The sequence below is a fragment of the Ambystoma mexicanum genome, chromosome 4q, assembly GCF_040938575.1.
Source record: "Ambystoma mexicanum isolate Mex_15411 chromosome 4q, UKY_AmexF1_1, whole genome shotgun sequence".
Taxonomy (NCBI): Eukaryota; Metazoa; Chordata; class Amphibia; order Caudata; family Ambystomatidae; genus Ambystoma; species Ambystoma mexicanum.
In genome coordinates this window covers 57758610-57785107 of record NC_090928.1, presented here as the reverse complement: position 1 = coordinate 57785107, position 26498 = coordinate 57758610, and positions in this window count along the sequence as shown.

The window sequence follows — 26498 nt, the reverse complement described above, 5'->3', positions numbered from 1 at the left end:
CCTCGTTCCAGGACCCTCGCCTCGATGCTCTCTCGGCGCTGCTTGTCGATCAGGGATCGGCTGTGTACAGATCTGCAAAGGAGTCTCTCATCACTTCTACAGGGGGGCCCCGAACACCTTTTGATCCCGGCTTCGTCCTCGACTCGTTTTTGCCTTCTTCAAACTTAACCTTTACGATGGTGCAAATGGGGGAGGGTCCCTATTTGGGCGCCATATTTGCTAGGCCATAAAGACCCTCACATATGGAAACTAAGGCACAATAACCATATACTAGTGACACGACAGACATGAGGTTCGATTTGCCAAGAAATCTGGTTTATTTCATAAGTATTCTCAGTCGGTCGACTGGGGTCTAACGTCTTGCAACATGTGTACCCAGACCTCGTGAGACGCAAGAAAGCGAGCAACGCTCAATCACTGATATATATACATAACATGTAATCTTTGAAGGCAATTCAAACCACCCATAATGTATCTTTTAGGCTAGGGTTCGGTGATTGACAATCATGACAATGACACATTATGACAAGTTTCTATTCAGTCTAAATATACTTATTCTAGCAACAGTAGCAGAGACAGCTTTTTTGTTATTGAGAACATAAAGCTCTTAGTTCAGCAAGGATATCATGTTCGTAGGAGAGAAACATTCCTTAGCGCGTTATCTATGTGCTTCCTTTCATGAACCAAGCGTCAGACAGTTCTGAGGCAGAAAATACCAGTCTCCGCGAAGGAATACCGCTAAAAAAATATATATTTTTTTTTTTTATTGTTGTTTTGGCTATAGAAAAATACATTTTTCCAACCTTTCAACATTCACATTTCACATTTTTAGCTGTTTCTTTTAAAAACTTTGTAAAAGTTATTCATTTCCATTAAGTAAGTAACACATAAATTTAACAAAAAAGAAAAAATTGAATGAATAGACATTACATAAAGATGATCGGGCTCCAACAATCAGTCCCAATTGTGACCACAAATAATATATATATGCAATCTTAACATAACATTCTATAGTTTTACAGCTTTAAGAAAATTATCGCATATTGGACAGATTTTCTGTCCGTGTGAAACAATGTTTACCAAAGCTGTTCATGCATGACATTAACATGGCCTTCAAAAAAAGGTTTAAACAATTTGCATCTAAAGGCCAACAAATGCACACAATCAATTAATAAATGCTGCAGAGTCTCTAGATGGTTTTGACAGAATCAACAAGTGATTTGTTTCCTTTGGTAGCATGTTACGTTTACATAGAAAATCTGCCGTTAAGCATAGTTGAAGCCTGAAGCATAAAAAGGCCAGACAATGCGGGGAATTAGGTGACACCAGCAAATATCGGGTAGTTTGACCATGTTTTTTTAATTCAAATGGATTTTCCTGGAATTTTTTATACTGTGTGCATTGTGCATATGTCTGGTTCCAATCATATTGCCACATCTTTTCCTTGGCTTTACAGGGATTATTGATCAATAGTTGCGTGGATATATCAGCATCGCTAAGCAACATTAACACTCAGCCTCCATGTTCTTATAAAGTCATCATGGACTTCTTTTGCAACAGTCTGCCATGAGACGAACTAGGCCATTTTGCAGCTCGCCCATTATGAGCTTGCGATACAAGGAACACCATAGCCACTTATATCCGCCATGCAGGGATATCAGTCCCAACTCGTAGCGGATTAATGGCAGCGGCTCAGAGTTGGTTAGGTGTAACATCTTTCTCCAATAAGCTCCTTCGATTCTAGCCCAGTAGACATATGGACACCATTTTTTTGTTTTAGTTCCATATAGCTAGACAGGTGTCATTTTCTGTTTATAATAGGCTAACAAAGGGTTTATTGAGAATTTGCAAAATTTCGCCCTGATGATTCCGGCTTGACATATGGCATTGTGTAGTTTGGCCTTCTTGACTTTCTCATACTGTAGGTCAGTAGGATGATTGGTTATCAAAATACCCAGATAGGAGTATGTCGTAACAATACTCAAGGCGCTATTTTGTAATATCCATGAGTATGTTCGACATCTCTGCCTAGGATTTCCAAATTGAATAATTTGTGTCTTCATTGCATTGATAGATATGCAGCTGGATAGAGCATATCCGTCAAGCGCCTTCCGCATGGTTTTAAGGGCCTGATGTGTCTTTGACATGAGCACCATGTCATCAGTGTAAAGAAGCCAATTTTTCGGGATTCCCCTTACTCTTGGTGCATCAGTGTTCAGATCCTTGAAGGCAAGACCTATGTCTGAAATAAAAAAAGTTGAAAACTGCAGACGCTAAAAGGCACCCCTGCTTCAGAGCCCGGTCTGTTTTGATGTCAGTAGATAACAAGCCATCTCTACTTAGGTGGACTATGATGGTCGTCTCGGAGTGTAGCTGAATAATCCATTGCAAAATAGACCAGGGACAACCCTTGTCCAAAAGCTTCTTAAACAGCAATTCTCGTGGTACTCCATCGAACGCAGTTCGAAAATCAATGAAGGCCACGAAGATTGGCTGTCTTCGTTGTTTGTGAGCATCTATAACAGAATTCAAGGTAATGAGATTTATTGATGTGCCAAGACCAGCTATGAACCCAGTTTGAAAGTCATCCCTCAAGCTGTTTTTTGGTTAGCCACATATTAAATGCAGCTAGAAGTAGGCGCGCAAAGATTTTACCAGGACAGACCAAGAGTGCAATTGGTCGATACGACATTGGATCAGACCTCGGGCCCTTTTTATATATTGGGACTATTATAGACTTTTTCCAAGATCTGGGTACCTTGCCAGTCCGTAAAGAATATAATTTATGTTTTAACTGCCTTTTGCTACAGCGTTTGTACGACAGGCTGGCACCTGGGCCGCTGATTAGATGCAGTTTCTGCTTGCCTCCAAGGACTTTGTGAGGGAGGAAAACAATGAATTTCTGTATCGTTTGGCATTCCTGTCTTGGTTGGTCTTTCAACGTGCAAGCTGTGGCCTCGCACCGTGCATGAGCTTGAAACATAGAATACACATTTTGCAAGGTGTTTTTACAGAAAGAAAAAAGCAAATGGCGGATATTTCACAAAATGGATGCCCTCTGGTTACATTGACGATTCTGTGTTTACGATGTTTGTCACATGATGCAATTGGTTTCTGGACAACATACTATACATACTATAAGGTCATTTCTGGACTAACAATACGATAATTGGAAATATTGAGTGAGGCTGCCTACCGGCCATACATGGGCCAGGACCTCAAAATGTATTTAAAGGTGTGTCTTGCGTCTTGTGTGTGCTCAATTTAAACCCAGATCACTCATGCACACAGCTCCCCTACATAAAAGGGGAAGGACACTGCCTTGGTTAGATTTGCAAGTCGATTTCATTGGTCCAGGGATTTGCTCCTCAAGAGGATCCAGTACATGTTGACTGTGCTACATGAATTTTTACAAAGTGGGTACAAGGTCTTCCAGCCCCAAATTATAAGGCAGAGACAGCTCATGATCAACCACATCATCTCTTGTTTCAGCCTCCCGCCAAGGATTGAGTCGGACTGAGGAAGTCATTTTACCAGTGAGGTGATGGCAAAGATATGGGAGATTCTAAGGGTAGAAAGAAAACTCCACATTGCCTACCACCCAGAAGATAATTGTGAGCATCTTAAAGAAGTTTGTGGCAGACTCTGGAACTTGTTGGGACATTCTTTTACCACTTGTACTGATGGCTATTAGGTCTACATCTTCTGCAACTAAAATGTCTCCATTTGAGCTTATGACAGGATGAAAAATGTTGTGTTACCTCAGCATCCGCACTATAGAACTCAGGAGTAGACACTGATGAATAGTTCCACCACTCATGAGTACACTGAAAATGTACAGAAGCACCTCCAGAAAAGTTTTGCTTATGCCAAGCACAATTTAGAAAAGTTGGTTAAAGAAATATAAACATACTATGATCTAAAGACCACGAAGGAGTATGAGGTAGGTGACAAGGTTTACCTATACAATTTTAAGAGGAATCAGACCAAGGACCAGAAATGTCTTCAATTTCGGCATGGGAGATTTGAAAGTATAGATAAAATCTCAGCTGCTGCCTATAAGATCCACGTCCCAAGAGGAGAACAGATGGAAGAGAAATGGGTTAATGAAAAGTGGTCATCCCAGACAAAATAAGAATGATTGATGAGCCCAATGAAGGTCGAGCTGAGGAAAAATCTGAGGAATGAGATGCAAGGACGAAAACTAGGATGGAAACTAAAATATATATAACAGGGTAACAGGGGGAAAACGTCAAAAGAAATGTATGGTCTTGAAAATATCTATTTAAAATGTAATCCATGCATTGCAATTCTATTCAATGTTGTTCTATGTTACTCTTAAATGTTGTTTCTCCAATTCTCTGTAACGTTTCCAAGGGAATACATTATGTACAAAATACTGTACCTATCTTTGAACCTCTCTTTTTATTCCTATCTGTAGAACAATAAACCCCTTCCCTTGCAGCCTGGGGAAGAGACCGTCCGGGAGTCCAGGGAGGACCCCAGGGAATAAGTAAAAGTAAGCCAAAAAGGAAGGGGTTCCAGGATGATACCTCAGAGTGCCAAAAACACAGGTGGAGGCCAGAGGCCCAGTCACTAACTATGGAAAATTAGCAGGACGTGCCCCCTGAAAAAGGACTTCTGAGGAAACCCCCCTTCTCCCTGCTCTTGTCATGTCCCATGGCAATAGATGGTCCTTATGGCAACATTGGAAAGGGATTGGGTTGGTTTCCCAGAGTTCTCCCAAGATGGGGTGATGGAGAAGATGCTGTGTTCCAGCTTCCAGAGGAGTCTCTAGGTGGCTAGCTTTGCCCCTGTTGTCAAGGAGCCAATATCTTTCCCCAGGTCCGGAGCAGCGTCGCGTTGCTACTCTCTCCCTAGCTACGCTACGTAAGTTCACCATCCCTACTCTATGTGTTCTAACCATATCTCCTATATTTATTCCCTGAACTTATCCTTTCCTTGTTTCCCTCCGATCCATAGACTGCAATCCTCTTCTGGATGAGCGAGTTTCCCGCGACGGCTCGGACGAGATATTTCGCTTTAGATCTCAACACTCAGCCAAAGTAATTGGGATTAGTCTGACTAGGAGATGGGGAAAGTAGATTTGTATTTCGTCTTATGGTCTTAATTTACGCGCAACCTTGTCTCCGCTCTAGCACTCACAGCAGCCCTTGACGAACGCTGCTGGGTTGTCAAAGCAAATGATCTCGCTTTCCGCGAACCCAGAAGCCTGCGAGTGGTGTGACAGCAGTCAGCATTCCCTCTCCTTCACAAGCAGAAAATAATGAAACAGGTAGAGAAGCCCCGGCTCCGCTATTCTTGATTCCTTCTTGCTTCTACCCTATCCTTTACTCAATCCTTATTTTACTGATCCACAGTGCACGCTACTTCCACAGTAATGTCTGAATCTCACACGAAGATCCTTGCCAGGTCCTTACCTGTTCATGAACCTAAGGGGCCCTCGGCTCAGTGGAAGGCTAGATTCCACTCACTTTCTTTTCACCAAGTTAGAGGCGATGGTTTGGATCTGACCCCTTACCTTCACAGAGTAGATGGAGGCAGATTAAGAAGCCCCCGCTGTATTCAGAGCCCTGCAGACAAATCATTGAACTATAGAAGACAACACTGAAGAAGCCTTTTCAGCGACAGGGTTTTCTTCCCCAGAGAGTTTCCCTGGAAGCCCAGTGTCAACTTGGAGAACTCTTTCCAAGGAGACCTTGGGTGACCAGGGGGATTCTCCTCTCATCTCTGATGGCGGTGTGGATCCAGGTAGGTGGATTCCTTTATACACCAAGGTAGTAAGATATTGTCACAACCAGAAGTTATCCAGCATAACAGCTCTTTTCCACAAGTAATCTGGATAATAGAGCGGGAGGGGAATCTGTGGGGTTTAATGACAGCACAGAATGTCATCAACTGAAAGGCCAGATTAGGCCCCTAATGCGAAATACATTGGTCTGATGGAAAAAGCACACAGGAAAAATGACATGCAGGCAAAACCTTAACACAGCCAATGGGCCTAATTAATTCAGAGTATGTGTTTTGCTGAAAGTGACTGGGAATATATGGAAAATGGGAAACGCACACCTTGTGAATTACAAAAGGACAGCATCTCAGTTTCAGCTGCCACATTAAAAATACAAGAGTTGCAGAGCAAGGGAAAGACACTGATGTAGACGGGCCCTTCTTATAGTTGATACGGCCAAAAGTATCATTCCACATGAAAAGTAGGGTTTTTCAAACACAAACTGCATTTCTATCCCACCAGTTCTCAGGTTGTCCTGCCATTTATGTTCTGTTTGGTGTGTCTTTGTTCCATAGAAATATAGAGAAGTGTTAATACTTCATTGCCATTTATCACCAGTTCCTCCAAATCAGCCACTTGCTGACAGAGAAGGATTTACAGCTTTTCAGTGGGCGTTTAGTGCTTCATCCCTGCTGGCTGGCTATTTCATTATAATCCGCAGCTATTAACGTCTGTCTGTATCTCTGTCTTTGGCTCCCTCAGACTGTCTTCCACTCTAAGCAAGGGCAGTACAGCAACCATCATGTTGAAATCGGCCCCCACACATCTTCAGCTGGGTTGGCCTCTGGTGTTTCAACTCTGGGGAAAGATCATGAGACAAGGATTCAGAGGTCTGAAAGAAATAGTAGTTAAAAGAAATTTCCAGAAAAAATACTTTGAAATAATGATTTTGATAACTGGACCCAAGAACGTGAAGGTCGATAATGTAGATGCTACATTTTGGTGAAACCGGAAAAATAGGTTTCCAAAAAAAATGTAAGGGTCAATTTAAATATTTTGTTCAACTGGTTGATTAATGGATGTCGCTCAAAAAGCCTTGCTCAGCTGCTGGCTCGGGGTGCAATCTCCGTCATTACATTTTGCAGGGTGCAAAGGTTTTAGGGTGCTCTTTCACCTTTGGAATTTGGATCGAAATGTATCAATGGTCCGACCTCAGTCTTCAAAAGCTACTCCACCAGAATGTCCTCGTGTTCTTCCTTCTTGTTTTGAATTGAATTGGATGCTGCTGACGGTTATGTGATAATTGCTGTACCCATAAGCGCTAAATAGATCATAATGGAGATGCAAACAAGAGAGCACTCTCTATTTGCCGTCATTAACGTGCACTCTCACAGAGCATAAACAAACAAGCAAAATGCGATCAGCAGCCGACTTTTATAATTACAACCTGTTAAGTAATTCTGTGGACAAACCATTAGCCTTGTAAACGGTTTGAGGGAACGCGTGGTGTTCAATTCCTGAAAGAAAAAAAGACGAAAATGGCACTAAGGTTTTGTTTAAGTTTATTTTGAATCTATTTTGAAAAAACACAGATCAAAACAGTATCACATCCAGTACCGGCATAAATAAAATACACATTTGCGTATAACAGGGTAGGCCTTAAATACACAATACTAAACCAAGATAGAGTTCAATTTCCTAACATGCATCATGTTAATTACAAAACTTTCAAATTCGATACAAGCTCGGACATCTTGCGCTTGCATAATGTACACATAATCATCATAACGTCTACAATTCAACAATCTTAAAAAGTGCATCAAAAACATTTACGGGGCAATTACATTTTTATTCAAAAGAATAACATATGCATATTAGACTCTGCATATATTGTTGCAAGTGCAAACGTTCGTTTTTAGCTTATTTCAAGCGTGCGTATTGGTAGCAAGTGGAAGCTGGTGCAACCCGAGTTTGGTGATTCATTTCCTTGCATAATTGTTAGATTGAACAATCAATATCCAACAGTGAACACTTAGAAACATTCATCAAAATACGAGAACATTTGGATGCAGCGGAGGTATCACACCCTGACACAGTTGTTGACAAATATTAAGAAAGGTGTCAAATCTATGGACACTCCCATCCTCCCCGCACACCTTAATGGGGAACATACAGCTCATTAATGTTCAAAAGTTAAATTTGTACATGTATTCGTAATATTTTTCCAAAATATAAATATTTCACGTCCGATTTGTTAGGTCTTTGGTAAAACTTTATTATTGCTCAGAAAGGGTCTATTGTGCCCAACGTTACAGATCTCTTCACGCAATAACATGTCTTATTAACTTCCACAGTCCAATTACAATGTTGGTCACCCTAACACGAATTGAAGGCTCAATTGCCCACTACTTCGTGATTCTAGTCCCAGCCTCAAATGAACACCAGAGTCCAGAAAAAACATCCACCACCTCCACCAGTGGTCCAATGTAACAAACATTATCATTAATTCACCAGTATTAGTGCAACTGCAAACAAGTCTCTTCTAAGACAGCAGCTGTGCAGTGCACAACCCAAATCAGCACTAAACATACCTGATGTTAAGACGGATTTCTGAACTCTGTCCTGGTGGCGCAGAAGTTCAGAAGGCCAACCTAATTACTTGGAACAGGGTAACCTCTGGACGAGCCAGACCAATCAAGGTAGCGATCGCGGCAGTCAAGACTAGGTCTCAAGAGGGGTGAGGGTGACTGAAAGCCCGCAATGACCACACAAAGCAAGAAACTTACAAACTACTCCAAACAGTTGTTATATTAAAAATATATACACATTTATTCCAAGGCCTTTAAAACAATGACTGTAGCGAGAAAATCACAATATAACAATAGTAAACCAACACATACCATATCAACACAATATATATACAAATACGACAGTCTCAAGCGTTATATGCACGAAATGTGTAGTCCACCTAAAAGGGAAGGAAGACAGGCAGTGCGAAATAATGCTTAGACCCAGTTCGCCTTCAGAGGCACCCAACTAGATGGAAGTCCGAGCCCTGCGAAGAGTGGAGCCTTGTGCTCAAAAGTACCTGCACATGCTGGTGCCAACGGGCAAAAGGAGAGTCTCTTCGAAGGAAGTCAGGCAGTTCAGTTTAGTGCACAAAAGAAGAAGAACAAGTTCCGCGACTCAAGCGCAGCCTCCACAGTGGGCAGAAGCAGAGCGCGAGTACGGAAAAGGGTGCTGTTTTGACACAGCGGGGAAAAGCAATGGGCTCCTGCAGGAGGGCGACCAGATCCTAGCTATGCTACTCACCGGTCCCCGATGCAAGCAGACCCAGGCTTCTCTGCGTCAGTTTCAGCAGCTGGCAGGTTCAGAAGAGCAGGGAGCGCCTCGTCGTCGTGTTGAGTAAAAAGACGTTCCAATCGTAGAAACCCGCACAGTTTGTTACCACAGCAGGGCAACGGAGCGGCCGTGTGTATCGGAGCCAAATGTACACTACTCACTTCAGACCTGGGAACGCCAAGTGTACGAAGCGTGTGAGAGTGACAAGGACTCGAAATACTACACAACCTGGCGGCGGTTACAGAGCAAGACTCCCGTGTAAGCTGGTCTGTCAACTGGATGGCCCAGAGACGCTTCCGAAGGCTTACTGGCAGGAGATGGTGAAGATGCCGAGAATAGCTGTTCCCGCTATTCCAAGGGTCGAAGTACCAGTACAGGCCTTCTGGTTCGATCAAAGGTGAAAAGGGGTTCACAAGACGACAGCCGTGCAGAGGAGAAGTCCTTCAGCGGGTCACCAGCGATTCCTCGGTTCAGCCTCTTGGTTGCAGGATACTTGGCTCCTGTATTCCTTCGTTCGTGAGAACTCAGGAGATCGACATGGTAGTGGTGTTTCCAGCCCCCTCTTATTCACGGTTCCCTTCGCGGCAAAACGGAGGGGACCCAATGGGAGATCCGCTCATCAACAATCACACCATTCGTGGACCAATCACGGACCACGGTGGTCCCAGGCATTCACACCACCCTAGACTCTCTGGCACCCAGGATGTGTATTGGGACCAGACATCCCAGCCCACATCCTGGAGGCACACACACAAGACATGTAGAAGCCCGCGAAAGCATTGTGTTTCGCGGGAAAGTACATGCCCAAATAAGGAAGGCCCCGGGTCGGCACAACCTGGGGAAGGTGAAGGGAGCAAGACGGTCAGCGGACAGGACAAAGGAGCCTCGTGGTCTGGCCATTTTGGGAGCCAGGCCACCATTTTGGGTTAAGCGCAGAAAACGCGCTTAGAACGCCAAAAGGAGCTCAAAATACAAGAAACGATCGCTGCCACCATTCCCGTCCCTGAATCACTTGCACCGATCAGTTACAATCCTAAACGAGTATCTAGGGCCTGTAGAAGGCTAGAGACCCAAGAGAGCTGTAACTTAGCTTACAGTGCCCTCTTGTGTCATGTTGCACGAAAGCCGCAACATGATAAAAGAAACTACGGGAAACAGCGTTCCCCGGTACTGACTGTCTTAAGGGCATGTCAGTTTCCCCGTAAGAAAGGAGCGAAAGCCCAGAGGAGTGCGGCAGAAGGCTGCACTTCTCTGGCAAAGTCGAGAACAAGGTGAAAAACAACAGCAAAAAGTTTAGGGGTTGCCACATGGAAGGAAAATTACCTACAATTACGAAATCTTTCCTAACACCTGACCCCCCTCTAAGGGACCAGAATGGATTCCGTTAATCAAACGGCATGTATGCATCCTTCGCAGTGGTCTACAATACCAACAAAAAAATGACAGACAGTAAATGAATCTCATTCATAATTTGCAGGCAAGTGTTCAATTTAAACCACCTCCTGCTTCAGAGTAACCATATTTATAAAGCATTGGACCTCTCGGGTGTCACAATCAAAATACCTTAAAAAAATACTCAAAGTTGCATAGAGATTATTCAACTCCTTACGGTGGTTTCGCAAAGTCCTTCAACTTCAACAGGTAGAGGAAATGTATAAATACTTACCAGGACCGTACGAAGTATGCACTCAAGATCTAGGAAGACAAATGTATACGTCCTCCCCACATTAGATAACCCACATTCCTATGTCTATTTGTTCTATAACCACCAAATGTGGCCGAACCCGAGCTTACCTTAAAGGCTCTACGTGGTTCACCTAGAGCTGCATCTTTTCTCTTTCGAGCCGCCAACGCACACCGTTCAGAAAAGATTTTGCATAGGTCACATGACCCACCTTTTCCAACACAAACACTTTCTCACAGACCGTTCATTGTGAGCAACAACGGACTAACACTAGAGCCGTATACCTGACATGTCCCAACACCCTAGTCAGGCAAGATTAGGAAATTACTAATCATTGCACACACCCGACTCCCATCAGACTACCCCACACGGATAAAAAGCGGAGCACGGAAGAACACTGAGCGAGGATGAGCACACGAGGAAGCAGCTGTTCCAAGGTGGCGATTTAACACAAGGAGAAAGGCAGCGAGGATTGCAAGGAGGGAAGAATCCTTGACTGCCAGAAAATGCTATTATCACAAGCCTTGGAAAGTGAGACGCCCAAGATAGGGAACCGAAGCTGAGCATACCTATGCTGTGCATCAAAGGTATCCGGGGTGCTCCTGTGTCGATAAGCCAGGCCGGGAGGAGCAATTGCCGCTGTGGTACAGTCCTTTGCTCCAACAAGAAAGCTACACCAGTAAAAACAGCACAGCCGGTGAGTCAGAGAAACCGATTGAACACCCTATGTTTTGAACCAAGGTTACAAGCGGTGACATTGTATGAAGAATTCCACAAAGAACTGTGTTTGAAGCGCATGTATCAAAGGGTGTGAACAGGTGGAAACGAAAGGAGTGAATGAATTGTTGAAAGCTAAAACAGATACCGTATACAGAGTGGTGCAGCACCAAGGAGGTGCTAATTCGAAGGTCTACATAGACTATCTCAGTGAAGGGAAACTGCGTTGTTAGAAAATAACTTTGAATCGAAGTGGCCCTGCAGTGGGTTGACAAAAAGTCTTTGATACGTATAAAAGTGAATTACTGGCTGAGAGAGACTAATTGAAAGTGAAGAGGGTTCTGAGCCCAGCTGAAGGGGGATCCGGGGTGAACCGTGAGTCACCCGAGAAGGAACAGTCTTTGGAAATAAATAATACAAGGAAAAAGGATCTGAGGGGTATCCAGGGAGAAACATCCAAGATCGTTTAGTTACAAGAAGAAAGGAACTTTCTAAGTTTTTGTTTTGTATATCAGGCCCTCCGAAACAAGAGACTTGAGCATGCCAGCCCCGATTCTGGAACTTCCATTATATCCCTGTACCGCACACACCAGAGTGGGCGCTTTGCTCAGAGTGAAACGCCTTACCCTGTGCTGAAAACGTAGGCAAGGGAGGACAATGGCTTAAGTATCCCGATTACACCCTGAACTACACCCCACAGTATTTGTAACTAGTAGTAAGGATTGGCAATAGTTTTTTTTAAATGTATAGGCCCTTTTATTTGACAAGACTCCACTAGGACTGCATTTTTTATTATTTGATGGTCGTAGCATGCTCCCAACTTAGACTTAGGTTTAGATAGGCATTTATCACCCCTCTTTGAGAGTTCAATAAACACCCTTTAACTGTGGTCCCTTGTGTCTGTCTTACTTTGATACCATGCCTTCCTTACATATGGTGTCAGCTGTGGGATGTGACAACTGAAACAAATTAGCGAACCCTACAATTTCAGAAGCTTAGTCAGAGCTTCCAGCCCCTCCGTTGCCACAAAAGAATCGAAAGGCTTCAACATCTGCAGCAGTAGAGAAGCTATTATTCCCCCTGGGAAAAGAGGAATGATTCCTAAAGATTTGGTTTTAATACCCCCTCTCCCGGGTGTTACATAAGGTTGGCCCCCAAATCTGACTATGTCCTAGCAGGTGTTATTGATCCTGATTTCCAGGGAGACGTAAAGGTTTTCTTGCAAAATCAGGGTGAAATCCCATTCGAAGTACATCGATAGGACTAACTTGCTCAATGAATTTTGGAAAAGGTTCAATTTCCTCGCTTTAAAAGCATGGAACCAGACAAAACAGAAAGAGGTACAATAGGCTTTGGGAAAGCTGGTAAGCATTCTAATATTGAGGAGGGGAAAACATTATTTTTTATGGAGTGTATGGTTTCTTAGTATTGAAGTGGCGTGGTGTTTTGAATGCCAACCCTAAACTGTGTAGAAACGCATTCAGAACTTGTCGTACTGCCGTTCGAACTACAATTCCCTTCTGGATTGTTCTCAGTGTGCAAGTATTTGCATAAAAGGTGCAACAGCGCTAGCGCGAAAGGGACAAGCCAGTTTATGGTGGTTTGTGATGCTCAGTGATATTAGTGCCTCATGGTGTTCTCATATTTGCTGGAGGTTTTGCGCTACCCGCCATGCATGTGTTCGCTTCGATCACAGCTGTAGAATATATTAGAACTGAACAAGGCCCAATGGGGGAACAAAATATGCCTAGTGTACGGTCATCCATTGTAATCAAGCAATATCCGGATGAAGCTTCACCAGCCCTACCATACCCAGTTGATATTAGTGTGCCATCTAGCCCTACAGTATTAGCGATTAAGAGCAGCAACTTAATCAAAAAAGTCTTGGCAGGGTTCCAAAATGATTACTACTTAACACAAGGTCCTTAATGAAGCATGCGCTGGATGTGGTTACCTATGTAGCTCTTCATGATATTGATGTCTGTGCTCTTACAGAAACATGGTGTCACCCCGCTGCAGGCCCCATATTGGCACTTGCTATCCCTCCTGGCTATATCTTTCATCATGATAGAGAAGGAAAGGGTGGTGGAGTAGCCGTTATTTTAAAAGCACCCTTGATGTATGGAACTCAGAATGCCTGCTTATCGAGGGCTGTGAACAGTTACACATTAAAATAAGAACTAACGCTGAAAACACAGTTGATCTGGTCTTGGGTTTATAGACCACCATCCTCTATGCCTGGCTTCTCTACTCAACTCTAACTCTATACTGCCTACTTTTAAACCTACTACCTAAGCTCTGGTCCTGGGGGATTTTAATTTTTGGTGGGGTAATGTAAATCACCCACAAAGTAGCTAGAGGAGGCATTGGGGGATCTGGGTTTTACACAAACCGTTAGATCTCCAACGCATGTGAAGGGGAATATCCTGGACTGGGTGTTACTTCGTAATATTGAAACCACTGATTTGTCAATTTCCCACTGTTCCTTCATGGATCACTATTTTATACATGTTTCCATTAGATGTGATAAGGAGCCGAAGAAATGGAAGTAAAAAAACTGTCATTAAATCAAGGAATATTAGCAAACTTACACCGGAGGCACTGGGACCTTGGCTTGTACCATTGGATGAAAAGGTTAGAGCGCTGGTACTGGCGGACAACATTGTTGATGCCTTTCAGATAATCATGCAGAAGACTATTGATGCAATAGCACCTCTGAGAACAAAGCAAGTGATGGACAGAGTTGAATGCCTGGGCACCTTAGAGCTACATATCCTTAAAAGGGCCACAATTACGCACCTTTATAAATGAAATCCTTGCAGAACGAGCAGGATGGGGAGGCCTATAAAAAGGCAGCTAAACATTTTTTTTTAGATGTTATATTGGTTTAGGTCTACTTGATCGATAATATTTGACCTATTCCAATTTGACCTAATTTCTTTGGGTCGTTTTTTTGGTCGAAAATGCAGGAGGGAGACCCCCTCACGCACCCATCCCCACTCCTCCCACCTTAACCTATTCCCTTACCCCTACCCATATATTTAATTTGACAGAAAAAACTATGAAAACAATTTCGGTCCAATTGAAAAGACGAAATGTTTTTCGATCAAGTATGCCAATACCGTTATATTAGAAAAAAAAAGGAATTTTGACGATAGGATTGATACAGCACAGCCCGAATCCAAAGAACGTTTTAAAAAGAACATCCACATTAGAACAGGGCTGATGTTGTTACTAAAGTTGCTGCCTGGTGTTAATCTATACAGGAGGCAATGTTTGATAAACTCAATAGAATTAAATCCAATATTGAATCTGCTAAGGCGGCCATTGCTCCCACTACTGAGTTCTTTGATAGCAACATATATACTGGTGCAATAGCAGTTTTTCTTTGAACCCATTCTGGAACCAGCACTGGCACTAATCATAAAGAACCTTAAAGCAACACTTTTGAAGGGGGATGTCTGCACTGCCATAGTGATTAAATCATGCTTTCCCCCATTGATAGGCACACTGTGCAAATTTGTAAATGCTTCTTTTAGCGAAAATCATGTGCCCATGTGTATTGAGAATGCCTGTATTATGCCCCTTTTTTTTTTTTTTTAGAAACCTGGCTTATGGCCACTGACACCTCTGACTTATCGGGCCATCACTAACACCCGTTCTTTCTTAAGATCCTGGATCGGGTGGCATATATGCAACTGATGTCGCACTTGAAGTCTAATGCTATTCTGAACAAATGGCATCGGGCTTCAGGAAAAATCATGTCACTGAAATAGCACTATTGGATCTGAAGTCTAGACTATTACAGTTCATGGACATGGGCCAGGCGGCTCTATGGATGCTGATGGACGTTTCTGCTGCCTTTGACCAGATAGACCACTCTTTGTTGGTCTCCAGGTTGAAGGAGGTGGCTGGGTTTTCAGACAGTGCGGCCGGTTAAATTGAGTCTTTTCTGAGCAACTGCTGGTGCAGGGTAAGCAGTAAGACCGCAAAAGCCAAAGCAGTCTTATTGACTCAGAGTGTGCCTCAGGGAGCGTGCTTATCACCCTCCCAGTACACCATCTTTACTGTGCCCTTTCTCAACCTACTGGAAGAGAATAAAGTGAATTTCACTAATTATGCAGATGACACGCAGTGTTATCCCTCTGACGGGCCACTATCAAGAGGATGTTAAAACACACAATAAAATGTATGACTGATTCAATCATGGATGGCCAACAATGGCGTGGGTCTTAATACAGATAAAACAGAGTTAATGGTCATCTGGACTGAGGCCAAAATCGAACTCTCTGAAATGACTATGCCCTTTTTAATATTGCAGGATGCAACATTAAAACAAAAGATAAGGTTAAAACACTTGGAGTTTACTTCGATCAAAACTACTAAATATGCGGGCTCATGTGAGTAGCTTAGTGTCTTCTACGACATACTACATCAAGTTACTCGTACAGTTACGTCCTATTTCTAGAGCTAGCTGTGAGACTGTGGCTCGAGCAATAATTGGCTCCAAAATAGACTGTTGTGGAAGTCTATCGATGGGCATAGCTTAGTCTGAGTGTAAGAGGCTGCAGACTATACAGAATAGCGTAGTAAGAATGATTACTGGCCTCAACAGAAGAAATCATGTGTCTGAGGCCAGGCGCGGTTTGCACTGAGTCCCTATAGAGGCAAGAACTGAATTCCGGGTTCTGTATATTGTGCATAAATGCCTGATGGGGTCAGGGCCTCTATATTGACCGAGGCACTGTTAACCAAATCGAGTACTTGCACTCTTAAATCAAACACTAACCAACTCCAAACCCCCCTTTTAAATTGATTCAGGTAAAGAAGTGTGCTTTGTCGGTGGTGCCCCACGGGCCTGGAAGGCTATTCCACCTGATTTTAGGGAGCTTAAATCCACTTCTAAGTTTAGAAAAAAACAGAAAACTGTTTAGATAAAATTGTTTCCATCGTTTTCTTCTCATGCCTTAAATAGGGACTTCTGTCTTAAATGTTAAGTTACATTTATATGTTGTATGCTTGTTTGTCTGCGCCCTTAAACCTCTAGGTCAGTGGTGTGTGTTATAAGTGTACAGTAATGTAAAGAAGAGCCTACCACAAATCTGACCTAGCCTTCACCGAGCGAAATGATCCAGCTCTCGCTGAAGCTTTCTTGCAAGCTATTCCAGAGGGGGAAGGTATAAAAAAGGGAAGCCCTTTTTTTCCTAAAACAAGGGGCGCTCTATAGAACGGAAACATCGACAGAAGGCTTAGAGAAAACAACTGGTAATCTCAAAAACCCACAAAAGGCTGTACTAGAAATAGCGTATTCCCTTCTAACCGGGGGACACTTAGGACAGTCCAAAACCCAGGCACATCTCAGTGGGAAGTTTACTGGCCAGGTATCCACGCTTACATAAAGACCTTTATCAAGAAGTGTGAAATAGGTAAAAAAAAACAGAAGCCACATCCCATTACCTGCCTCTTTGAATCCACTACTCATCATAGAAGTCCCTTTTTCAAGAGTAAGGATGGACATCATTGGGCCATTGGAAACATCTAGGCTGGGCAACAAATACCTACTTGTGATTGTTGACTACGCCACCAGGCATCCTGAGGCATTCTCTATGCGGGATAATACCACCCAGCAATATATATATATTTTTTTGTTAAAGCTTTATTTTATGATTTGACAAATGCATTTCAGATCCACGACATACATTGAAAGTACACATGGTTCGATATGCTACAAAATATGCAATTTTTATTGTTTGTCCAGGTGACTAGTTATGTATTCTCTGATTGACGCCAATGATGTTCATGTGGGCCTTTCGGCCGGGTCGTTGGCAGAACAGTTTGATTCATTGTCTGACTTGTGGGGGATGACTCCAAATATCTCCCCAGGGGGGCCCATATATCTTTTGGTCTACAGGTGGGCACCACACTTTGAACGTATACTTCCTCCGTTTCCTGTACATTCATTAGGTCTCTTAACCAAGCGGAACCGAGCGCAACCGAGCGGAAATTGCATTGGGTGATGTGGTATCATCCGTCTTGTTGGTGAAATCATGTTTTGGAACCAATCCGGGTGATTGCTTTTGTCCGCTAGTAGTGGAAAATTGCGTTCGATGTAGCCCATAGCCTCTTCAGGAGTGTCAAAGTAGTGTGATTTGCCAGAGAACTGCAGGCAGAGTTTGGCGGGGAAGAGCATAGCGTATGATATTGAACGTGCCCTGAGCACTCTTCATCTGATCGAATGACCGTCGGGCCGTCTGAACTCTGCTGGTGAAGTCAGGGTATATATCGAGCCTTATGGAGTCATAGGTTAATGTCCCCTTCTCCCTGGATAGTCTCAGGATAAGGTCTCTGTCCCGGTAGTTGAGCAGGTGGGCTATTACCGTCCGTGGTGGGGCTCCTGGTTTCGGGGGAGGAGCAAGGGACTTGTGGGCTCTCTCGATCAGGAACTGTTGTGAGAATTACGCCTCTGGGAGGACGGTGCAGAGCACATCCTCAAGGAAAATTTCCATTGTGACATTCAGATGTTTTTCCGCCAATCCGACAACCCTAACGTTGTTCCGGCGTGATCTCGATTCTAGGTCGTTGCATTTGGTCTGGACTAGTTTCAGGTTACTCTTAATTTCTTCAATATCCTTGCCGTGTTTGGTCGAATTGTCTTCTAGTTCCCCTATCCTGGTTTTTGCCTCAGTGACCCTGGTGTTTATGTGTTGCAGATCTGATTTGATGCAGGATTATGTGTTTCCAATATCGTCCAGCCTGCTGTTGACTGCAGCGAAGCCAGCCTGGAGCGCCATCATATAAGGGTCTGAGGCGTTGGCGATAGGTGTCTGATCGCATGAGGATGTCACTTGTGCACACTCTTCTCCCCTCTCCTCCAAATTTGAGATAGTATAAGCGTCCATGGGGCCCTTTGACACTCTTGTTACCCCTGGGAATATCTTTGTTGGGGAGTCGGAACATCAGGGTTTAGATATGGACTCCAGGTGCAGGGGAGTGTTGTAGTGCCCTGCCCGCCGTTTGATTTCTAGGAAGTTCAGGTGGGCTCCCAGCGTGGCAGGGTTCACTCTGTGTGTTGGTTCCTGGTGAATGTAGGGTGTTATGCCGGTCGGGGTGATAGTTATTGCTTGGGTTGACTGTATGCCCGATGTTCAGTGCCCAGGGGTATTCATCAGTCACATGCATCAGTGCCACAGCTCCCCAAATGCACACAGGGCTGGGCGTTCAAGCAGTCCTCGAGTGGGGCTATGCAAGGCTTCCAGCGTTGTACCAGGTGCTTTTCTCACAGGGTTTACCAGCACAATGTTCATTTCTGCGAGTTTGGGAGTTTTGGGATGTGAGCCACTAAATATGCTGTTCCGGGGTGGGCAGTCTTCTGGTGTTATCAGGGAGAGGCTGCCACCTTTCCATGCAAGGGAGCGTATGAATAAGCACTGGCCGTACAGTGCAATGGGATGTGCACTATGTACGGATCAGCGTTGGCGCAATAGCCTTTCCAGGCAATGGGCAGTGTTTTGTTGTGATCCAGCCGTGGGGAGCAGGGTTTCTTGGCAGAATGTTTGTGTTCACTTTCCCAGCAGCCACCCAACCCGTCCACCACTCCCGGCGAGGCAGATCAGCTCTGTCAGGGGCGCGGTGTTATATGTTCACGCTTTGGGCCGCAGCCCCTTTTAGTGTTCAATGGCACGTACCTTCTGTGCGAGTCTGCAGCGTTCGTTCAGGCCTCCCTCTACCCGAGCGCCTGCACCGCTCGCACTCAGCGCACACGGGCGCCGGGGAGGGGGGCTCGTGTGTCTGCCATGATCGGGGAGTCTGGCGTCACCAGTCCCGCTGCCACTCTGTTTTCTTTGGTCAGCAGCCGGCTGATCCACGGTGCGGGCGGGCTGAGGCACGGACCGCCATCTCCACCCAGCCGACTCACGGAAGGGGGATGGGCTGCCTCGCACGGCCTCTCTCATCAAGCGTCGTGTGTCTCAGGGTGCTGGCACCGTTCATGGCTTAAAATACACCAAATGATGCCGCAGAACTTCAGCCACCAGATTCCCGGAGGTATGCACTTGGAGAATGTCCCGTTCCGCAGGATGGGTCTGGTAGGATTTGGAAAGTTGCGCAGCTACACGTTCAGGCAGCCATATCTGTTGGCGTCCCACAGCGCCCCTCCCACCACCCCGCAAATTCTTAAACACCTCCTACCGTACTTTTCCTTGTTGGTTTCCCCAAAGAAATACTGACAGACCAAGGTTCAAATTTTATGAGTAAGCTCATGGCCGAAGTCAAAGAGCTACTCCATATTATCACCTTATTAACTTCTGTGTACCATCCCCAAACCGATTGTTTGGTAGAAAGATTCAATAACTATTTATTTGATTTGATATTTCTAACACGCACCAGGCAGACTTAAGTGTATTCGGGCGCAGATGGCAACTAACAGACACTGTGTGTATAGATTACAGAAGGGATATGCACTAGCCGACTTATTTGAATAGGAACTTTTTTAACAAAACTCTGAAACTGATCCTTAGGAAGTTGGTAGAAAAAGACGGGAAGGATTGGGACCGAATGATCCTCAGGGCACTATTTGCAGTCAGAAAACCCCTCAGGCCTCTACCGGATTTTCTCATTTTTAACTGCTTTATGGCAGATAACCTAGAGATGTCCTGGACATGCTCAGGAAAACATTGGAAGAATGAGAAGAGGCATTTCTCTCTCTAACAGATTGTGGGAGCATGTGAGACTGGTTTGAGATCTAGTCTGTACCCATATGGAAAAAGCCTTAGTCAACAAAAATCTGCATACGACAAAGAAAATTTAAAGTCGTTCTCCGTAGCACAAAGGGTATTAGTCCTCTTGCCCACTTCAGAGAACAAACTTGTGTCTAAGTAGCACAGACCTTATGAAATATTGGAATGAACAGTATCCTGTACTTATAGGGTAGCCCAATCGGACAGAAAACAGAAGGTCCATTTATATCATGTAAATCTCTTAAAGGAGTGGAATGAAAACCCATCAGCCACTCATGCCACAATACTATCCTGTTTGGTTCCAGACAAAATAGACACCTTTAATTCCTTTAGAACTGTCTATTAAACAAGAAGACCACCTAAAAGGTATAGTGACAATTTCCTGATGTATTCTTAGAAATAAACTGGAAGAATAAAAGGCAACTATCACTATATTAGAACACCAAAGGGAAAAGTGGTTAAGAGCAAATATTATCGAGCCTTTATAGAGTTCATGGTCCTCCCTTATCGTACTGGTCACCAAACCTGACCATTCCTGGAGGTTTTTCATAGACTTCTGCTAAGTTAATTCCATTTCTGACTTCGATGCCTATCCAATGCCGCGCATCGATGACCTAATTGATGAACTCTGAAATGCCACTTTTCTATCCACCCTAAACTTAACAAAAGGGTACTGGCAGGTCCCCATATATGGGCTGGATAAAGAAAAGACCGCTTTCCCAATGCCCCTAGTACTATTTCAATTTAAAGTCCGCCCTTTTGGGCTACACAGAGCTCCAGCCACTTTCCAACACCTCATGGATAAACTATTACAGCCCTATTCTGATTTCTGTGACACTTATATTGACTATATTGTCATTTATAGTAAAACCTGGTAGGACCAGCTTTGTACTATCCTGAGGTCCTTCTCCTCCGAGAGGCTGGTTTAACTGCCAATCCATCCAAATGCAGACTGGCCCACTCAGCCGTGAAATACCTCTGCTTCTTTGTAGGGAACGGTGATGTACAACCGCAACATGAAAAAGCGAAAGCCGTCTTAGATACCCCTATACCTAAAACTAAAAGATCTGAGCTTTTCTAGGATGAATTGGGTTTTACCGTAGGTTTGTCCCAAACTTTTAGGATAAAACAGCTAGGCTGACGGATAAATATAAGAATGCTGACCCTCAAAAACTTAATTGTACTGACGAGGATGATATATGGTATAACATCTTGAAGCAAACCCTGTGCCATAACCCAATCCTAAAGGTAGTAGATTTCTGAAAAGAATTTGTATTGCAAACAGACGCCTCACTGTCCCAAGTCTGCAACCGATTAGAACATTCCATTCTGTTGGCAAGTCGTAGGCTTTTCCCATGTGAAAATAAACAATCTGTGCAGGAATTAGAGGCCCTAGCCATCAAGTGGGCCATTTTCCACCTTAGATAGTACATCCTAGGAGGAAAGATCACACTAGTCACAGACCATTCTCCACTAGTTTGGATTAGTCAACGAAAAGACTCCAACCCTCATGTCATGTGATGGTTCCTGGACCTGCAGCCCTACTGGTTCACAGTGGAACACAGAAAAGTTAAAGACCAAGGGAATGTAGATTTCCTTTCTCGGTTCCCCTGTGAAGCAGATTCGACTACATCACATGGAGGAAGTGTATGTAAGAAACCTGAAGCGGTCGCACCCGCTAAGCCCCGTGGATCTGTCATCCAGGTGGCCAGGACACAGCCATCGCTATTGGAACAAGATCCTGGGGGTGGACCAGTGCGGGAGGATCACCTGGATGGGGGATCTTCGGGGAGTGGAAGTGGGACACCGAAGGTTGAGACGCGGTATTCCCCTTCCCGTAACACCTTTTCCCCATTTTACCAGGTCGGATACTTGGAAACTCAACCCCCCTCCCCTTTTCCGACAAGAAGACGTTCTCATGGACAGTTCATAGTGAGCAACAATGGACTAACACCAAAGCCGTATAACTGACATGTCCCAACACCTTAATGAGGCAAGATCAGGCAATTAATAATCATTACACACTCCCGACTCCAATCACACACCCCACATGGATAAAAGGCAGAGAAAGGAAGCACACTGAGCTAGGACGAGCACACGAGGAAGCAGCAGTTCCAAGATGGCGATTTAACACAAGGAGAAAGGAAGTAAGACCGCAGAGGGTTGCAAGGAAGGAAGAACATTTGACCTCCAGAAATCGCCATTATCACGAGCCTTGAAAAGCGAGAAGCCTAAAACAGGGAACTGATGCTGAGCAGACCTAGGCTGTGCATCAAAGGTATCCAGGGTGCTCCTGTGTCGATAAGCCAGGCCAGGAGTAGCGATTGCCGCTGTGGTACTGTCCTGGACTCCTACAAGAAAGCAGCGCCAGTAAAAGCAGCACAGCCAGCGAGTCGGAGAAACCGATAGGAAGTCACCCTATGTTTTGAACCAAGGTTACAAGCGGTGACGTATGAAGAATTTCACAAAGAACTTTGTTTGAAGCGCATGTTTTTAAGGGCGTAAATAGGTGGAAACTAAAGAAATTAATGAACTGCTGAAAGCTAAAACAGATACTCTATACAGAGTGGTCGGGCACAAAGGGGGTGCTCATTCAAAGGTCACTGTTGAGCATCTCACTAAGGGGAAACTGCATTGTCAGAAAAGAACTTTGAATCGAAGTGGTTCTGCTGTAGGTCAAACAAAAACCTGTGCACAATCCAAAGTCTTCAATACGCATAAAAGTGAATTACTATTGGTCCGAACCTGGCTGAGGGAGACTAGTTGAAAGTGAAGAGGGATCTGAGCCTTGCTGAGGGGGATCCTGGGAGAAGCATCCAAGATTGTTTAATCACAAGAAGAAAGGCACTTTCTTTGTTTTAGTTTTGTATATCAGGCCCTCCGAAACAGGAGACTTTGATGAAAACAAGAGAATTGAGTATCGAAGGCCCCGATTCTGGAACTGCCATTATATCCTTGTACCACAGATGTCAGAGTGTGCACTTTGCTCAGAGTGAACCGCCTTACCTCGTGCTGAAAACGATGGCAAGGGAGACCAATAGCCTAAGTATCCTGATTATCATTTTTGAACACTACTTTCTTTTCATGAACTACGCCCCACACTATGTGTAACTAGTAGTAAGGATTGGCAATAATATGTTATAGTATAGTCCCTTTTTTTTGCATTTTTAAAGCACTCACATAGCCTGGGGTGATCGAGGCACGGTTACAGGAATATATCTCTTAGTTGCGTATTTATAACACGCTTAATACCCAGAGGTTTCTAAGCACGGGTCCAGGTATCGAACGTGCGCTGCTTCGTGTCGTCTTGTTTCCAAGGTAAGTACGTTGACGCTGAGCTATCCTCCCGGGACAAGACTCCACTAGGACTGCATTCTTTATTATTTGATGGCCGTAGCGTGCTACCATCTTAGATTTAGATTAAGATAGGTTTTTGTCACCCCTCTCAGAGTTCAATAAACACTGTTGAACTGCGGTCATTTGTGCCTGTCTTACTTTGATACCATGCCTTCCTTACATCTGCCATCCACAAAATGAGTAATCCACATATTCACATTCATCAACATGTTCGCCCCAGGTCTGAAATTTCTTTTGCACCTGTACTAGTCTCATAAGTATGTACCATTAAAATGAAACAATGAAGGCTAAACTCATTCTGCCCATTTGGATGCAACTTGTCTAGCAGTTGTAGCCAATACATTTGCTGTTGTGTAAGGCATGTGATAAACTCCTCTGCTTGGAGGTTTAAAGACTTCCAATATCAAACTGAACTTGCAACATGTTTTCAGAAAAATGTTGTGCAACCAGTGATTTCAAATTTTTGGTCTGGATGTTAGATTTGTGATCAATCCACCTCTCTCCAGCTGGCCCATTTATAATACAATGAATGACTCCTGATGTTGTGAAGGTGGCATAGTCACAGAGCCACATTTTTGCCTTCATATGGATGAGAGATAATTTGGCCTTTCATGACATTATTACAGTTACTGCATGCAAGGCAGGGAAAAGTTCCTTTCTTGCATGTACTAAGCACCATCTGTCTAACTCTCTGTGGTTTTTCAGCACGTACCAGACTACTTCTTCCACTGCACCCATGTTTTTGATAAATGCTTTTCTAATGTATAAGAATTCAGGTGTGCACTGTTGGGTATTGGTTGTTATTGTTTCTCTGTTTTCCAGTGTGACACACTCAACAGTAGCACCTTCTACAGATTATGTATTTTTCCAGAATGAATGAATTTACAGATAAACATGTCTCCACGTTAGTTTTCTCAGCAGAGGAGGCACAGAGAATTATTTCCCTAATACAGGAGGCACAGATAATTCTTTCCGATATAGCACATGTAGAAAGAACAACAGATACTGACGAGTACCCTGGGAAATTAATTTCGAAATTGGAAAGATTATAAAAAGACACAACTGAACAATTTAAAAATCAGATTCAGAAATGAAAGCTATTCTAGAAGATATAAACCTGAAACTCGCCTCCTATAAGCGGGATATCTAACAGAGAAAATTAAAAAAGTTTGAAAGAGATACATTTGTTTATATGAACACTATTGTTTAACGATATGCGCAAAGATCTCAAAATAGATTCCCTACACCAAATCAAGGCCAGTCAAGCACGGACAGGAGTAGCAACAGCAGTTCAGAAGATAGCATGCCAAATGCCTTACTTTAGGGAAGCTTGAAGTAACTACCACAAACACCAATCTGTTTGAAGAAAAAAAGTATCTGTATAGACTGCTACGTAAGATTCAGTAACAGATGTTCTTTGACTCCCAACCTCCGATGGAGGAAGCCTTTATGTCTTTTGATGATCTGGAAATGCGCTAGAAGAGTTCTTTCGATCGACCCATCTAGAATCCTCTGCTTAATATGTTTGAGATACATGTTATGGCACATAAACTAAACACACAATCGATGTAGGCAGAGAAGTTTGCTAAATATGAAAATCTGACTCTGCAACCAACCGATAAAGGCAGAGCAATAGTTCTGGAGACCACTTTTGTTATTAAACATTGTTTTAGTATTTAAATGCCTTACACATTAATGAAACAAAGAAATAAGACTACAAGCCACAGTAAACCAGGGGAACGGCCACAGAGAAAACAGACGGATGTATAATAAACAGACAGATTTGCACAGTACGGCTGCGTTTTCCTTTACCCTTCTAGAGTCCATAACCCAATTTTGAAACACAATTGTTTTGTAGTCAAACCATAAAACCTCACTTCATAATATTCATATAACCAGTTCATTATTTAAAAGAAAATATGGTTATATCAACCACAAAAAGACAGTACTACGCAATTAAGTGCATTGTGCAGGTTTGTCAAGATCTTTTTTTAACTTAGTCTCACTGGGACATTGCCCAATGCTTTAACGTATAGCATCTCGGGTTCCAAACATACCCTCATAAAACCATTTCTTAAACTGAAAAATGTAAAGTTTCTCATACATAACAAGTGTACTACAAATATTTTGTTTAGGAGTCTTGATAATGCAAGTAAAGGATGTGTTTGTACTCGTCTTTAGTCTCATCGACAAGTCCTTTCCTACGATTGACTATGTGGAGTGTACAAAAGGTGCCAATGTCGTGAGTCTAAAAGAGAATGTCGCTGGACACTTTACCACAACGTGGTATAACGTTTCACAACTATAAGACTTACAAATGCAACACTCATGGAGCTCATATGGTATTCCGAGTCTTGGTCCAATAACCTCCAATGTGGACTAACAGTTCAAACGAAATCTGCAATACCAGTCACTGTGCCTCTGAAACTATAAAGAAACAGAGGAATCGTATGTTCCCACAACAGAAAGATTGTACCTAGGCAAGTTTCCGTCTCAATATCTCCATATCTTCCATATTAGTTATTCTGTGCCACCGTTTGATGATGTTTTTATTGTTCAGTTCAGAATCAGTGTCCATAATCTCCAGAAAACTCAAAACGAACACATTGCTTGTTAAACTTACCCAAAAAGGATTTGATTCACTTGCTAGCATTTCCCCTAAAAAGGACCTCAGAGTACATTTTTCAGATTTCTTGACCTTCAAATATTTCTTTATGTACTGAACCCACCAGAACTGTAAACCTAGTTCTAACCGCACAACACTGATGGGCACTGAGTTGGACAGGTCTAAAACTTGGTTCAAAATGTTTCCTAATAGAAAAATTCACCAGCTCTATTCCGTACAGCGGCATATCGGAAACCTTAAAATGAAAAAACGATCAGGGGTGTATGGAGAAGGCACATTATCTACTTT